We start from the raw sequence: 18387 nt of genomic DNA, 5'->3' as shown, positions 1-18387 counted from the left end.
GAGGGGAGGGTAGCAGGGGGAGGTGAAGGGAGCAGAGCGGAGGGGAGTGGAGGGGAAGGGTGGAGAGGGGAAGGGAGGCGGTGAAGAGGGGAGGGGAGCAGAGGGGATGCTCGAATTATCGGGGCTCTTTCTCTGCCCAAAACGGAGACGCTTGCTAACTGGGCTCATGTGATAACCGGGCAAGTTCGGATCGGGCCGCAGTGTGAAGCCCTCCACAGTCGAATTCCCCTTGCTCGCGCGGTCATCAGGCGAGAGAGGATCGGGCTGTGAGACCACCCCACAGTCGAAAGTCCCACCAGTGCTCAGGGGCCATAGGCAAAGGTGCTGTTCCACCAGCCAGCGTCCTGAAGGTCCAGTGTCTCTGACATATGAGGGCCTTTCACCAACTGCAGGGGGACTTCACTGTTTATCCCAATGTAAACATTCCTGATCATCACTAAAGATGAGAGAGCTCTCAGCACTGTCAGAGAGAGAGTGAAAGGAGACAGAGGGTGGAGAGGGAGGTTGGGTCGGGAGGAGGGGGGTGGGGAACTGCGGCTCAGAACAATTAACACAAATATCCCTGTGAGGTCTCACAATTACAAAACAGGCATTAGAACCCGGGATGGAAATAGAGTTACCGGTATATTACACACCCCCAGAGCCCCCGGTATATTACACACCCCCAGGGCCCCCGGTATATTACACACCCCCGGAGCCCCCGGTATATTACACACCCCCAGAGCCCCCGGTATATTACACACCCCCGGGGCCCCCGGTATATTACACACCCCCGGAGCCCCCGGTATATTACACACCCCCAGAGCCCCCGGTATATTACACACCCCCAGAGCCCCCGGTATATTACACACCCCCAGAGCCCCCGGTATATTACACACCCCCGGGGCCCCCGGTATATTACACACCCCCGGAGCCCCCGGTATATTACACACCCCCGGAGCCCCCGGTATATTACACACCCCCGGAGCCCCCGGTATATTACACACCCCCGGAGCCCCCGGTATATTACACACCCCCGGAGCCCCCTGTATATTACACACCCCCAGAGCCCCCGGTATATTACACACCCCCAGAGCCCCCGGTATATTACACCCCCCCAGAGCCCCCGGTATGTTACACACTCCCAGAGCCCCCAGTATATTACACACCCACGGAGCCTCCTGTATATTACACACCCCTGGAGCCCCCGGTATATTACACACCCCCAGAGCCCCCAGTATATTACACACTCCCAGAGCCCCCAGTATATTACACACCCACGGAGCCTCCTGTATATTACACACCCCCAGAGCCCCCGGTATATTACACACTCCCAGAGCCCCCAGTATATTACACACCCACGGAGCCTCCTGTATATTACACACCCCTGGAGCCCCCGGTATATTACACACCCCCAGAGCCCCCAGTATATTACACACCCACGGAGCCTCCTGTATATTACACACCCCTGGAGCCCCAGGTATATTACACACACCTGGAGGCCCTGGTAAATTACACACCCCCAGAGCCCCCGGTATATTACACACGCCCGGAGGCCCCAGGTATATTACACACGCCCGGAGGCCCCAGGTATATTACACACGCCCGGAGGCCCCAGGTATATTACACACGCCCGGAGGCCCCAGGTATATTACACACGCCTGGAGCCCCAGGTATATTACACACGCCCGGAGCCCCAGGTATATTACACACGCCCGGAGGCCCCAGGTATATTACACACGCCTGGAGCCCCAGGTATATTACACACGCCTGGAGCCCCAGGTATATTACACACGCCCGGAGGCCCCAGGTATATTACACACGCCTGGAGCCCCAGGTATATTACACACGCCCGGAGGCCCCCGGTATATTACACACGCCCGGAGGCCCCAGGTATATTACACACGCCCGGAGGCCCCAGGTATATTACACACGCCCGGAGGCCCCAGGTATATTACACACGCCCGGAGGCCCCAGGTATATTACACACGCCTGGAGCCCCAGGTATATTACACACGCCCGGAGCCCCCAGGTATATTACACACGCCTGGAGGCCCCAGGTATATTACACACGCCTGGAGCCCCAGGTATATTACACACGCCCGGAGGCCCCAGGTATATTACACACGCCTGGAGCCCCAGGTATATTACACACGCCCGGAGGCCCCAGGTATATTACACACTCCTGGAGCCCCAGGTATATTACACACGCCCGGAGCCCCCGGTATATTACACACACCCGGAGGCCCTGGTATATTACACACGCCCGGAGCCCCAGGTATATTACACACACCTGGAGGCCCTGGTATATTACACACACCTGGAGGCCCTGGTATATTACACACACCTGGAGGCCCTGGTATATTACACACCCCCAGAGCCCCCGGTATATTACACACGCCCGGAGGCCCCAGGTATATTACACACACCTGGAGCCCCCGGTATATTACACACACCTGGAGGCCCTGGTATATTACACACGCCCGGAGCCCCCGGTATATTACACACGCCCGGAGGCCCCAGGTATATTACACACGCCCGGAGCCCCAGATATATTACACACACCTGGAGGCCCTGGTATATTACACACCCCCAGAGCCCCCGGTATATTACACACGCCCGGAGGCCCCAGGTATATTACACACACCTGGAGCCCCCGGTATATTACACACACCTGGAGGCCCTGGTATATTACACACGCCCGGAGCCCCAGGTATATTACACACGCCCAGAGGCCCCAGGTATATTACACACACCTGGAGCCCCAGGTATATTACACACGCCCGGAGGCCCCAGGTATATTACACACACCTGGAGGCCCCAGGTATATTACACACACCTGGAGGCCCCAGGTATATTACACACACCTGGAGGCCCTGGTATATTACACACCCCCAGAGCCCCCGGTATATTACACACGCCCGGAGGCCCCAGGTATATTACACACGCCCGGAGGCCCCAGGTATATTACACACGCCCGGAGGCCCCAGGTATATTACACACACCCGGAGCCCCAGGTATATTACACACCCCCAGAGCCCCCGGTATATTACACACGCCCGGAGGCCCCAGGTATATTACACACGCCCGGAGGCCCCAGGTATATTACACACACCCGGAGGCCCCAGGTATATTACACACGCCCGGAGGCCCCAGGTATATTACACACGCCCGGAGGCCCCAGGTATATTACACACACCCGGAGCCCCAGGTATATTACACACCCCCAGAGCCCCCGGTATATTACACACGCCCGGAGCCCCAGGTATATTACACACACCTGGAGGCCCTGGTATATTACACACCCCCAGAGCCCCCGGTATATTACACACGCCCGGAGGCCCCAGGTATATTACACACTCCTGGAGCCCCAGGTATATTACACACGCCCGGAGCCCCCGGTATATTACACACGCCCGGAGCCCCCGGTATATTACACACACCCGGAGGCCCAGGTATATTACACACACCTGGAGCCCCCGGTATATTACACACACCCGGAGGCCCTGGTATATTACACACACCTGGAGGCCCTGGTATATTACACACCCCCAGAGCCCCCGGTATATTACACACACCCGGAGGCCCCAGGTATATTACACACGCCCGGAGGCCCCAGGTATATTACACACGCCCGGAGGCCCCAGGTATATTACACACACCCGGAGCCCCAGGTATATTACACACGCCCGGAGGCCCCAGGTATATTACACACGCCCGGAGGCCCCAGGTATATTACACACACCCGGAGCCCCAGGTATATTACACACGCCCGGAGGCCCCAGGTATATTACACACGCCCGGAGGCCCCAGGTATATTACACACGCCCGGAGGCCCCAGGTATATTACACACGCCCGGAGGCCCCAGGTATATTACACACGCCCGGAGGCCCCAGGTATATTACACACACCCGGAGGCCCCAGGTATATTACACACACCTGGAGCCCCAGGTATATTACACACGCCCGGAGGCCCCAGGTATATTACACACCCCCAGAGCCCCAGGTATATTACACACGCCCGGAGGCCCCAGGTATATTACACACACCTGGAGGCCCCAGGTATATTACACACGCCCGGAGGCCCCAGGTATATTACACACGCCTGGAGGCCCCAGGTATATTACACACACCTGGAGCCCCAGGTATATTACACACGCCCGGAGGCCCCAGGTATATTACACACACCTGGAGCCCCAGGTATATTACACACGCCCGGAGGCCCCAGGTATATTACACACACCTGGAGCCCCAGGTATATTACACACGCCCGGAGGCCCCAGGTATATTACACACACCTGGAGCCCCAGGTATATTACACACGCCCGGAGGCCCCAGGTATATTACACACACCTGGAGGCCCAGGTATATTACACACGCCCGGAGGCCCCAGGTATATTACACACACCTGGAGGCCCCAGGTATATTACACACACCTGGAGCCCCAGGTATATTACACACGCCCGGAGGCCCCAGGTATATTACACACACCTGGAGGCCCCAGATATATTACACACACCTGGAGGCCCCAGTATATTAAACATCTCCAGAGCCCCCAGTATATTACACAACCCCAGAGCCCCCAGTATATTACACACCAGGAGCCCCTGGTATATTACACAACCAGAGCCCCCAGTATATTACACACCCCCAGAGCCCCCAGTATATTACAGACCCCCAGAGCCCCCAGAATTTTACGCACACCCAGAGTCCCCAGAATATTACACACCCCCGAAGCCCAACTGGAACTGTGTTCGCGTGATTAAGTACACGGTCACATTATCTCCCTGACATCTCGACCGTGAGGCAGAGTGATAGGCCGGTTTTTGAAGCAGAGTAGGTACAGTGAGGGGAAGGGTAGCACGGGCAAGGGCCAGCGAGGGGAAGAGGAGGAGCAGGACGCAGTGAGTGGGGAGGGGCAGGACGCAGTGAGGGGGGGGGGGAGGGGCAGGATGCAGTGAGGGGGAGGGGCAGGACGCAGTGAGGGGGGAGGGGCAGGACGCAGTGAGGGGGAGGGGAGGGGCAGGAGGCAGTGAGGGGGAGGGGAGGGGCAGCAGGCAGTGAGGGGGAGGGGAGGGGCTGGACGCAGTGAGGGGGGAGGGGCTGGACACAGTGAGGGGGGAGGGGAGGGGCAGGAGGCAGTGAGGGGGAGGGGAGGGGCAGGAGGCAGTGAGGGGGAGGGGAGGGGCAGGAGGCAGTGAGGGGGAGGGGAGGGGCTGGACGCAGTGAGGGGGAGGGGAGGGGAGGGGAGGGGCTGGACGCAGTGAGGGGGAGGGGCAGGACGCAGTGAGGGGGGAGGGGCAGGACGCAGTGAGGGGGAGGGGAGGGGCAGGACGCAGTGAGGGGAGGGGCAGGACGCAGTGAGGGGGAGGGGCAGGACGCAGTGAGGGGGGAGGGGCAGGAGGCAGTGAGGGGGGAGGGGAGGGGCAGGAGGCAGTGAGGGGGAGGGGAGGGGCAGCAGGCAGTATATTACACACCCCCAGAGCCCCCGGTATATTACACACCCCCAGAGCCCCCGGTATATTACACCCCCCCAGAGCCCCCGGTATGTTACACACTCCCAGAGCCCCCAGTATATTACACACCCACGGAGCCTCCTGTATATTACACACCCCTGGAGCCCCCGGTATATTACACACCCCCAGAGCCCCCAGTATATTACACACTCCCAGAGCCCCCAGTATATTACACACCCACGGAGCCTCCTGTATATTACACACCCCCAGAGCCCCCGGTATATTACACACTCCCAGAGCCCCCAGTATATTACACACCCACGGAGCCTCCTGTATATTACACACCCCTGGAGCCCCCGGTATATTACACACCCCCAGAGCCCCCAGTATATTACACACCCACGGAGCCTCCTGTATATTACACACCCCTGGAGCCCCAGGTATATTACACACACCTGGAGGCCCTGGTAAATTACACACCCCCAGAGCCCCCGGTATATTACACACGCCCGGAGGCCCCAGGTATATTACACACGCCCCGAGGCCCCAGGTATATTACACACGCCCGGAGGCCCCAGGTATATTACACACGCCCGGAGGCCCCAGGTATATTACACACGCCTGGAGCCCCAGGTATATTACACACGCCCGGAGCCCCAGGTATATTACACACGCCCGGAGGCCCCAGGTATATTACACACGCCTGGAGCCCCAGGTATATTACACACGCCTGGAGCCCCAGGTATATTACACACGCCCGGAGGCCCCAGGTATATTACACACGCCTGGAGCCCCAGGTATATTACACACGCCCGGAGGCCCCAGGTATATTACACACGCCCGGAGGCCCCAGGTATATTACACACGCCCGGAGGCCCCAGGTATATTACACACGCCCGGAGGCCCCAGGTATATTACACACGCCCGGAGGCCCCAGGTATATTACACACGCCCGGAGGCCCCAGGTATATTACACACGCCTGGAGCCCCAGGTATATTACACACGCCCGGAGCCCCCAGGTATATTACACACGCCTGGAGGCCCCAGGTATATTACACACGCCTGGAGCCCCAGGTATATTACACACGCCCGGAGGCCCCAGGTATATTACACACGCCTGGAGCCCCAGGTATATTACACACGCCCGGAGGCCCCAGGTATATTACACACGCCCGGAGGCCCCAGGTATATTACACACTCCTGGAGCCCCAGGTATATTACACACGCCCGGAGCCCCCGGTATATTACACACACCCGGAGGCCCTGGTATATTACACACGCCCGGAGCCCCAGGTAATTACACACACCTGGAGGCCCTGGTATATTACACACACCTGGAGCCCCAGGTATATTACACACCCCCAGAGCCCCCGGTATATTACACACGCCCGGAGGCCCCAGGTATATTACACACGCCCGGAGGCCCCAGGTATATTACACACACCCGGAGGCCCCAGGTATATTACACACGCCCGGAGGCCCCAGGTATATTACACACGCCCGGAGGCCCCAGGTATATTACACACACCCGGAGCCCCAGGTATATTACACACCCCCAGAGCCCCCGGTATATTACACACGCCCGGAGCCCCAGGTATATTACACACACCTGGAGGCCCTGGTATATTACACACCCCCAGAGCCCCCGGTATATTACACACGCCCGGAGGCCCCAGGTATATTACACACTCCTGGAGCCCCAGGTATATTACACACGCCCGGAGCCCCCGGTATATTACACACGCCCGGAGCCCCCGGTATATTACACACACCCGGAGGCCCAGGTATATTACACACACCTGGAGCCCCCGGTATATTACACACACCCGGAGGCCCTGGTATATTACACACACCTGGAGGCCCTGGTATATTACACACCCCCAGAGCCCCCGGTATATTACACACACCCGGAGGCCCCAGGTATATTACACACGCCCGGAGGCCCCAGGTATATTACACACGCCCGGAGGCCCCAGGTATATTACACACACCCGGAGCCCCAGGTATATTACACACGCCCGGAGGCCCCAGGTATATTACACACGCCCGGAGGCCCCAGGTATATTACACACACCCGGAGCCCCAGGTATATTACACACGCCCGGAGGCCCCAGGTATATTACACACGCCCGGAGGCCCCAGGTATATTACACACGCCCGGAGGCCCCAGGTATATTACACACGCCCGGAGGCCCCAGGTATATTACACACGCCCGGAGGCCCCAGGTATATTACACACACCCGGAGGCCCCAGGTATATTACACACACCTGGAGCCCCAGGTATATTACACACGCCCGGAGGCCCCAGGTATATTACACACCCCCAGAGCCCCAGGTATATTACACACGCCGGAGGCCCCAGGTATATTACACACACCTGGAGGCCCCAGGTATATTACACACGCCCGGAGGCCCCAGGTATATTACACACGCCCGGAGGCCCCAGGTATATTACACACACCTGGAGCCCCAGGTATATTACACACGCCCGGAGGCCCCAGGTATATTACACACACCTGGAGCCCCAGGTATATTACACACGCCCGGAGGCCCCAGGTATATTACACACACCTGGAGCCCCAGGTATATTACACACGCCCGGAGGCCCCAGGTATATTACACACGCCCGGAGGCCCCAGGTATATTACACACACCTGGAGCCCCAGGTATATTACACACGCCCGGAGGCCCCAGGTATATTACACACACCTGGAGGCCCAGGTATATTACACACGCCCGGAGGCCCCAGGTATATTACACACACCTGGAGGCCCCAGGTATATTACACACACCTGGAGCCCCAGGTATATTACACACGCCCGGAGGCCCCAGGTATATTACACACACCTGGAGGCCCAGGTATATTACACACGCCCGGAGGCCCCAGGTATATTACACACACCTGGAGGCCCCAGGTATATTACACACACCTGGAGCCCCAGGTATATTACACACGCCCGGAGGCCCCAGGTATATTACACACACCTGGAGGCCCCAGATATATTACACACACCTGGAGGCCCCAGTATATTAAACATCTCCAGAGCCCCAGTATATTACACACCCCCAGAGCCCCCAGTATATTACAGACCCCCAGAGCCCCCAGAATTTTACGCACACCCAGAGTCCCCAGAATATTACACACCCCCGAAGCCCAACTGGAACTGTGTTCGCGTGATTAAGTACACGGTCACATTATCTCCCTGACATCTCGACCGTGAGGCAGAGTGATAGGCCGGTTTTTGAAGCAGAGTAGGTACAGTGAGGGGAAGGGTAGCACGGGCAAGGGCCAGGGGAAGAGGAGGAGCAGGACGCAGTGAGTGGGGAGGGGCAGGACGCAGTGAGGGGGGGGGGGAGGGGCAGGACGCAGTGAGGGGGAGGGGCAGGACGCAGTGAGGGGGAGGGGCAGGACGCAGTGAGGGGGAGGGGAGGGGCAGGAGGCAGTGAGGGGGAGGGGAGGGGCAGCAGGCAGTGAGGGGGAGGGGAGGGGCAGGACGCAGTGAGGGGGGAGGGGAGGGGCAGGACGCAGTGAGGGGGGAGGGGCTGGACACAGTGAGGGGGGAGGGGAGGGGCAGGAGGCAGTGAGGGGGAGGGGAGGGGCAGGAGGCAGTGAGGGGGAGGGGAGGGGCAGGAGGCAGTGAGGGGGAGGGGAGGGGCTGGACGCAGTGAGGGGGAGGGGAGGGGAGGGGAGGGGCTGGACGCAGTGAGGGGGAGGGGCAGGACGCAGTGAGGGGGGAGGGGCAGGACGCAGTGAGGGGGAGGGGAGGGGCAGGACGCAGTGAGGGGAGGGGCAGGACGCAGTGAGGGGGAGGGGCAGGACGCAGTGAGGGGGGAGGGGCAGGAGGCAGTGAGGGGGGAGGGGAGGGGCAGGAGGCAGTGAGGGGGAGGGGAGGGGCAGCAGGCAGTGAGGGGGGAGGGGAGGGGCAGGACGCAGTGAGGGGGGAGGGGAGGGGCAGGAGGCAGTGAGGGGGAGGGGAGGGGCAGGAGGCAGTGAGGGGGAGGGGAGGGGCAGGAGGCAGTGAGGGGGAGGGGAGGGGCAGGAGGCAGTGAGGGGGAGGGGAGGGGCTGGACGCAGTGAGGGGGAGGGGAGGGGCTGGACGCAGTGAGGGGGAGGGGAGGGGCGGGACGCAGTGAGGGGCGAGGGGAGGGGCAAGAGGCAGTGAGGAGGAGGGGAGGGGCAGGAGGCAGTGAGGGGGAGGGGAGGGCCTGGACGCAGTGAGGGGGGAGGGGAGGGGCAGGAGGCAGTGAGGGGGGAGAGGAGGGGCTGTGTGGGGGAGGGGCAGGAGGCAGAGAGGGGGAGGGGCTGGACGCAGTGAGGGGGGAGGGGAGGGGCAGGAGGCAGTGAGGGGGGGAGGGGAGGGGCAGGACGCAGTGAGGGGGAGGGGAGGGCCTGGACGCAGTGAGGGGGGAGGGGAGGGGCAGGAGGCAGTGAGGGGGGAGAGGAGGGGCTGTGTGGGGGAGGGGCAGGAGGCAGAGAGGGGGAGGGGCTGGACGCAGTGAGGGGGAGGGGAGGGGCAGGAGGCAGTGAGGGGGAGGGGAGGGGCTGGACGCAGTGAGGGGGAGGGGAGGGGCTGGACGCAGTGAGGGGGAGGGGAGGGGCGGGACGCAGTGAGGGGCGAGGGGAGGGGCAAGAGGCAGTGAGGAGGAGGGGAGGGGCAGGAGGCAGTGAGGGGGAGGGGAGGGCCTGGACGCAGTGAGGGGGGAGGGGAGGGGCAGGAGGCAGTGAGGGGGGAGAGGAGGGGCTGTGTGGGGGAGGGGCAGGAGGCAGAGAGGGGGAGGGGCTGGACGCAGTGAGGGGGGAGGGGAGGGGCAGGAGGCAGTGAGGGGGGGAGGGGAGGGGCAGGACGCAGTGAGGGGGGAGGGGCACCGAGAGGGAGGGTCAGTAAAGAGCAGCAGAATGTGTAAAGTGTGTGCGTTCTGTGCAATGAAATCATTCCTAACAGAGGCCCTTGCATCTGCTTTTACACTCCCCTGAAGGGAGGACCCCCTGGAACGTGCCAGCTACCTTCTCCACCCTTTCAGGTGATGCCAACCAGCCACTTGGCACCAGCTCAATCCACCCCAAGAGAGAAGCAGCTCGGGGCATCGGGCCTTACACAAGCCAGACTCCGATTAATCAGAAGCAGCCCCAGCCACCCTCGCTGGGTTAACCAGCTGTTTCTACGCTGGGCGCAGTCCCCGCTCCAAACTTCCTACCTTTCCGAGCAAACTCTCGACAAAAGGTCCTGAACAGATGCCTGTTAATCGAAGGCTTGCAGGTCATAAAGAGAAACAGGTCAGGGGAGCCATTGCTGCCTGTAAGCTGATGCCCGGGGAGCTGCAGGGGTAGCTTCACCGGGTTAATAACATGTAGGAACAGGAGGAGGCCGTTCAGCCCCTCGATCCTGTTACACAGGAACAGGAGGAGGCCGTTCAGCCCCTCGAGCCTGTTACACAGGAACAGGAGGAGGCCGTTCAGCCCCTCGAGCCTGTTACACAGGAACAGGAGGAGGCCGTTCAGCCCCTCGAGCCTGTTACACAGGAACAGGAGGAGGCCGTTCAGCCCCTCGAGCCTGTTACACAGGAACAGGAGGAAGCCGTTCAGCCCCTCGAGCCTATTACACAGGAACAGGAGGAGGCCGTTCAGCCCCGCGAGCCTGTTACACAGGAACAGGAGGAGGCCGTTCAGCCCCTCGAGCCTGTTACACAGGAAAAGGAGGAGGCCGTTCAGCCCCTCGAGCCTGTTACACAGGAACAGGAGGAGGCGATTCAGCCCCTCGAGCCCGTTACGTAAAAACAGGAGGAGGCCATTCAGCCCCTCGAGCCTGCTCCACCCTCCAGTTAGATCAACCCATTTACCCTTCAGCTCCTGGTCGCAGACGGGATTGCGAGAGGAATGCAGAAAGTGGAGACGAGGACCCCCCTCGCACCGCGCCCCCCACCTCCAAGGCGCTATATAAATGCTGTTGAATTATCTACCTTCCAGTCCCAAGCTCTTTGAAAGACAAAAAAAGCACACGGTTTAATTCCGTCTAAAACCCATTGCTGGAACATTCGCTCTTTTGATCGCTTCAAAGCCATTTTGCGAAATTATTGATTAAAAGCTTGGATCATTCAAACCACTGCTCGAGTGGGAGAACAATTAGCTGCGGGGATCTGATCCAGTGCAAAGCTGCATTGGCTTGTTGCTGGCACTTGTGTAATTCCTTCAACCTGCAAGTACAGCCAAGCAAAGGCCTCTTCCCGTTGCCGGGGTAACGAATGGCCTCCTGTCCTCCTAGAGCTGTGATGTTGCCTCTCTCTGGCTCTGTAGGTAACTGGGATCTTAAGCAGAGCCAGTGTTGAGGGCTGGCTTACTTACAGGCCCCAGGCCCCTACTGCCCCTCAAGTTTTGCTTTTCGAGTTTTCTCCTGGCCGTCCTCCCCACCTTCCACCCTCCGTATAATTGAGCTCGACCGACACCCTGCTGCCCCGTATCCTAACTCGCACCATCACTCCTATCACCCCCTGTGCTCGCTGACCGACATTGGATCCCGGTCCGGGAACGCCTCCATTTTAAAATTCTCATCCTCGTGTTCAAATCCCTCCACGGCCTCGCACCCCCCCTCCCTATCTCTGTGACCCTCCTCCAGCCCTACAACCCTCCAAGATCTCTGCGCTCCTCCAATTCTGGCCTCTTGCCGATTTTCATCGCTTCACCATTGGCGGCCGTGCCATCAGCTGCCTAGGCCCTAAGCTCTGGAATTCCCTCCCTAAACCTCTCCGCCTCTCTCTCCTCCTTTAAGACGCTCCTTAAAACCTACCTCTTTGACCAAGCTTTTGGTCATCTGTCTGAATCTCTCCTTATGTGGCTTGGTGTCAAATTTTTGTACGATAACACCCCTGTGAAGCGCCATGGGACGTTTTACTACGTTAAAGGCACTATATAAATGGATATTATTGTTCAGCTGAAGGGCAGGAAGGGGCTGAACTTTGCAGTGAAGGTGAGATCAGGCTTTAGCTTGACAAGTGGAATAAAGTCCCACGGCCACTATTGGAAGAAGAGCAGGGGAGTTCTCCCCGGTGTCCTGGGGCCAATATTTATCCCTCAACCAACACAACTAAAACAGATTATCCGGGGCAATACCACATTGCTGTCTGTGGGATCTTGCTGTGCACAAATTGGCTGCCGCGTTTCCTACATTACAACAGTGAAAGCAATACATTGGCTGTGGGGCGCTTTGGGGCATCCTGTGATGTGCTTTGATCTAACTGCACAGGCAACGGGAGGAGAGACTGTGGCTGCTTGTTTTTAGAATGGGCGGGGAGCAGAGGAAGGGAGGGTCGGAGGGGCCCCGTGGGAGAACGAGGGCCTAGGAGGCTTGTGCAGCTCCAGTACATTGTTCAGCAGTGACCGCGGGTTCCTGAACTAGACTGCGCTCGAGCCCTGAGAGGAAGGATGGAAACAAGGCGGCTGTTCACTGCCGTTAGGGTCGCCAACCCTCCAGGATTGCCCTCGACGTCTCCAGGAATTAAAGATTAATCTCCTGGCCGCTTCCGAGAGCAAAACCCGGGAGGAGAAAAAATCATTCAAAAAAAAAGGACGTGCTTCCTTTTTCCATTTGCTTTCAACACTTTCACTGATTAGTTCTGAAAATATTAGGAGATGGAGTGTTTGGCCGAGACGGGGCGGTTGGAGGTCATGTGATGAGACCTCCAGGAATATGACCAACCAAAGTTGGCCACCCCCTAACTGCCATCCATGTTACCCCAAGCCTCTCAGCCGTTTGTGAGCAACTTGGAACAAGCCAAGCCGTCCCTGGGCTCTGTGTGTTTCTGGGGCAGTGCCCAATGGACGTGCCTGCACGTCTGAATCCGGCAACAGGCCCTCATTAGCCCAGAATGAGCAGTGCGGCTAAATACAGCTCCGGGCCCTAATGGGCCTCAAAGGCCTGCTCCACAAAAGGCATCGTTAGTTAAGGGCAAGATTTATGACTTTATTTCTTGCCACCTCCTGTTGCAAAAGGGCCTCGAGGTAACCGTATCGTGGGATTAACAACACGTGGCTGTCTTCATCCTTTTTTTTGATGGAATCATTTCCCCCCACCACGGTTTGAAGTACAAAGGCTCCAAGGGGCACTGAGGCCAAACGAGGCGTCCTCACAGGGTGCCTGACTGATTTACCCTCCCTTGTCGTGCCCAGGCCAAACGAGGCGTCCGCACAGGGTGCCTGACTGATTTACCCACCCTTGTCATGCCCAGGCCAAACGAGGCGTCCTCACAGGGTGCCTGACTGATTTACCCACCCTTGTCATGCCCAGGCCAAACGAGGCGTCCTGATTTTTCACCTCCCCTTTCGCACCCAGGCCAAATGAGGCGTCACTGGTTTACCCTCCCTTGTCGCACCCAGGCTGAACAAGGCGCCTTCGTGAGAAAACCTCGTTCGACCTGGATGTGATGGGGGGAGGGGGATAATGAGTCAGGCGTCTTGTGAGGACGCCTCGTTCGGCCTGGGTGCGACAAGGAAGGGGGACAATCAGTCAGGCGCCCCGCAAGGACGCCTCATTCGGCCATTTCTTCTTCCATCTCCTGGACAGCTGGGCCGGACTGCCCTATCTACTTGCACCACACTCTCTCCCCCCATCATAAGTAACGGCAGAATCCCAGGAAAGCTCCCCCCCCTTCCCCACATCTGAGTGTCCACCTCGGGAAGCAATCTGCTGGATGGAATTTGTTCCCCCCCCCCGGCCAAGAGCTTCCGGGTCAGGCAAGATGCCTCATTAAACCACCTCCAGCTGCTTGACCCCCCGAGTGTGCAGCTCTGACCCACCACAGCTGCCAACACTAAAGCCTTGTGTAAACAACTAATTGTCCGCCTGCTCGTCTCCTCCCCTTCCTCGCTGGAAGTGGCCGCTTCATTGCCAAGCACTTGGGGAGAAGCAAAATGGTTCTGGGCAGGCCCACCTGAGCATAATCACCCTTTTAATTGACAAAAACGAGGTCAATTGTAGCCACATTATTGCAATCCTTCGCTGACAGACTGGAGGCCGGGACAGCTTTGAGGAAGTACGGTTGCTCCTTTCTGAGCGGGACAGGGCCTGTTATCAGGATCCTTGGCCTACGTTAGGAACGTTATGGAGCAGGCCGTTCGGCCCCTCGAGCCTGCTCCCGAGGCGTTTACTTGATGTCATCCGTGGCTCAGTGAGCAGCGCTCTTGCTTCTGAGTCAAAAGGGTTCAAGTCCCACTCCAGGAGACTTTAGCGCATAATCCAGGCCGACACTCCCAGTACCAGCACTGAGGGAGTGCTGTCTTTCGGATGAGATGTTAAACCGAGGCCTTGTCTGCCCTCTCAGGAGGATAGAAAAGATCTCATGGCACTATTTCAAAGAGTGGGGCGTTCTCCCCAGCGTCCTGGGCCGATATTAATCCCTCAACAAACAGATAATCTGGTCATTATCACATTGCTGTTGTGTGGGAGCTCGCTGTGGGCAAATTGGCTGCCGCATTTCGCAACATTACAACAGTGACCACACTTCAAAAAAGTACTTCATTGGTTGTAAAGCGCTTTGGGACATGCTGAGGTCATGAAAGGCGCCACAGAAATGCAAGTATCTTTCTTTCGTTACTCGATCAATGGTGAGGCGGCTTCCTCCAGAGATCGTTGCACACGCGTGTGCACGGTCCATGAACGAAAAACTACTAATTCACTTGCATCCGATACAATCCCTTTCTTCCCCCTGGACAGCATTCCCCCTTCAACCAACAGCGCTGAGACCAGATTAACAGGTCCTCCGTCGCAAAGCACAGCAAGATCCCGCAGGTGCTGGCACCAAGCTCTCCCCTGCCACTCTGTGCCAGGTCCCTGCAACGATGCACAATGGCGTGGACGGTGGAATATTCTGTTGACTGCAGGATAAAGAAGGGACTCGCATTTCTGCAGCGCCTTTTCACCACCTCAGGACGTCCCAAAGAGCTTCGCAGGCAAAGAAATACATTTAAAGTGTAGTCACTGTTGTAATGTAGGAAACGCAGCAACCAATTTGCGCACAGCACGATCCCACAAACAGCAATGTGATAATGACCAGATCATCTGTTTTTTTAGTGACGTTGGTTGAGAGATAAATACTGACCCAGGACAGGGGAGAACTCTCCTGCTTTTCTTCAAAACAGTGCCATGGGATCTTTTACCTGGGAGACCATCGCATCCACAAGACGGCACCTCAGGCAGTGCAGCACTCCCTCAGTACTGCACTGGGAGCGTCAGCCTGGATTATGCGCTCAGGCCTCTGGGGCGGGGACTTGAAAGCACGTCCTTCCTGACTCAGAGGCAAGGCTGCTACCCGCGGCTGACAGGAGGGAAAGGGAGAGGGAAATTCAAGATCGGGAAATCCCAGATTGGGACAGGCATTGTGACCAGAAATGACCCCAAACACGTGTTATACGGGCCAGTCGTGAACACTGGTGACAATGGAACAGAATGATTAATCGGTGGAGAATATAAAGCACATGTCTCGCCCCGAGTGAGGAACGTCTCATTAAAACAGCCACCGGCAGCTGATTCCAGACAGACAGAGCTGCATTGTGACACTATCATCAAGGCCAGTGGTGAGAGATAAGGAGGAATTGCTGCTATTTAGTGCTGTATCACATCTCTCAAAAAACATCCCATAGTGCCTGACATACCAGGGAAGAGCGCAGAATCACAGAGTTTTACAGTGCAAAAGAAGGCCATTTGGCCCATCGCCCCTGTGCCCTCTCTCTGAAAGAGCTAGCCCTCTAGTCCCATTCACCTGCCCTTTCCCCATTGTGGGCAGCAACAGGGGGTTGTTCCAATTGTCCTCAAGCCAGTTGCGGGGTGTTGGGGAAGTTGGGGGTGGGGCGGGGAGTGAGGGAATCAGCCAGGATCCCTGCTCCTGACCACTGTTCAGTGCCTCATGCTAGGAAGTGAGTCCATTTGAGGACAGGATGGGTGTGCTGCTCCCCAGTGGTTGAATAGCCTTCCAACACTCACTGCGTAGAGGCGCGTGTGTAAAGAACGACTGCAGGGTCGGGCGTGGGGCGGTGATGCTCCTGCGGGCGAATAGCCTGCTGGAACTCACCGTGTGACCAATGGGAGCGGGGCTGGGCCGAGAAACGATGCCCCGCTTATCGGTGTGAATAGCTGACAGTCTGGGGTGGGGGGGGTCGCAGTGAAGAGTGCTTGCACGGGTGGGAGGGAGGGAGGTGAGGGGAGAGAGAGAGAGAGAAGGAGGGAGGGAGAGAATGAGGGAGAAATAGAGAAAGGGAGGGAGGGAGAGGGAAACAGGGAGGAAGGGAGCGACAGAAAGAGGGAGCAAGGGAAGGGGAGAGAGGGAGAGAGAGGGAGGGAGCGACGGAGGGAGGGAGCGACGGAGGGAGAGAGACGGAGAGTGAGAGAGGACGGGAGAGAGAGGCGGGAGAGAGGGAAAGAGAGAGGAAGGGAGGGAGAGAGGGAGGAAGAGAATCATAGAATCATAGAAAGTTATGGCACAGAAGGAGGCCATTTGGCCCATCATGTCCGTGCCGGGAGAGGGAGCGAGAGGTGGGGGGGGGGGGGGGGGGGGGGGGAGAGAGGGAGAGGAAGAGGGAGGGAGGGAGGGAGAGAGGGGAGAGAGGGAGGGAGCGAGCGAGGAAGAGGGAGGGAGAGTGGGAGGGAGAGGGCGAGAGGGAAGGAGAGGGAGAGTGCAGGAGAGAGGGAGGGAGGATGGGAGAGAGACAGGGAGAGAGGAAGAGAGGGAGGGCCATCGCTACTGCAGGGAGGAGCAGGGGCCAAATGATGGACACTCGCGCCCACCCCCCACCCCCCGAGCCCCCGTCCTGCAGATGCCATCGAGAAGATCCAGAAAGTATCACTCCTGACACTGAAGCCATCGCTCTGCCGGCCCCTGCCCCAAACCCGGTGCGATGCCCAACAAGGCGGCTCAGCCCTCTGATGCAGGTCACGAAACCCTGGCCTCCGAAGAAACGAAGCAGTATTATTCACATCATCTAGACAACATGCGGGCTCCCAGCCTGGCAGTGCCCTGCCCTCTCCCGGCTGCTGGCACCTGCTCCGCACACACTCTGGCACCGCATGAAAGCACTGAGCAACTCCAACCTCAGCAATTTGTTGTAATCGCGCTTTAAAATAGACAGCACCGCGCTCCCTCGCCCACTACCCCTCCCTCTCTATCCTGGCCTAGCCCAGCCAGACGGGACCTTATAAATCAACTGAGGTTTTCCAGCGGTGGGGGGGGGCGGATTTCGACTGATTACCGCTTAAAATCCTGACAGCACTCCGAAAGATCCGGGGAACGACTGCAAGCTTTCGAATGCCGCCGAGGCCCTGTTCAATGCGGTAGGTCAGAAGGAAGGTTTTCAAGAGGGAGACGTGCTTGTGATTTAGCCCCGTTCACCCGTCACCCGCTGCGCTCGCTGACCGACACTGGCTCCCGGTCCGGGAACGCCTCGATTTTAAAATTTCTCAACCTCGTGTTCAAATCCCTCCGTGGCCTCGCCCCCCCTCCCTATCTCTGTGACCTCCTCCAGCCCTACAACCCTCCGAGATCTCTGCGCTCCTCCAATTCTGGCCTCTTGCGCAGCCCCGATTTTAATCGCTCCGCCATTGGCGGCCGTGCCTTCAGCTGCCTCGGCCCTAAGCTCTGGAATTCCCTCCCTAATTACTTTCAAAATGGTAAAAAGTTAAAAACAGTGGATGTCCAAAGGGACTTAGGGGTTCAGGTACATCGATCATTGAAGTGTCATGAACAGGTGCAGAAAATAATCAAGAAGGCGAATGGAATGCTGGCCTTTATATCTGGAGGACTGGAGTACAAGGGGGCAGAAGTTATGCTGCAGCTATACAAAACCCTGGTTAGACCGCACCTGGAGTACTGTGAGCAGTTCTGGGCACCGCACCTTCGGAAGGACATATTGGCCTTGGAGGGAGTGCAGCGTAGGTTTACTAGAACGATACCCGGACTTCAAGGGTTA

At 58.2% G+C, this 18387-nt stretch overlaps 1 protein-coding gene across 3 annotated transcripts in view; it reads right to left on the bottom strand.

Annotated features, from left to right (window-relative positions):
• LOC137335691 (adhesion G protein-coupled receptor A2-like) overlaps positions 1-18387 on the bottom strand; it is a 283681-nt gene that overhangs the window by 240096 nt on the left and 25198 nt on the right. The window lies entirely within an intron of this gene.

Source organism: Heptranchias perlo, chromosome 20 (genome assembly GCF_035084215.1).
Source record: "Heptranchias perlo isolate sHepPer1 chromosome 20, sHepPer1.hap1, whole genome shotgun sequence".
Lineage (NCBI taxonomy): Eukaryota > Metazoa > Chordata > Chondrichthyes > Hexanchiformes > Hexanchidae > Heptranchias > Heptranchias perlo.
The sequence above is the reverse complement of the archived record's forward strand: the minus strand, read 5'-3'. Positions and strand labels throughout refer to the sequence as shown.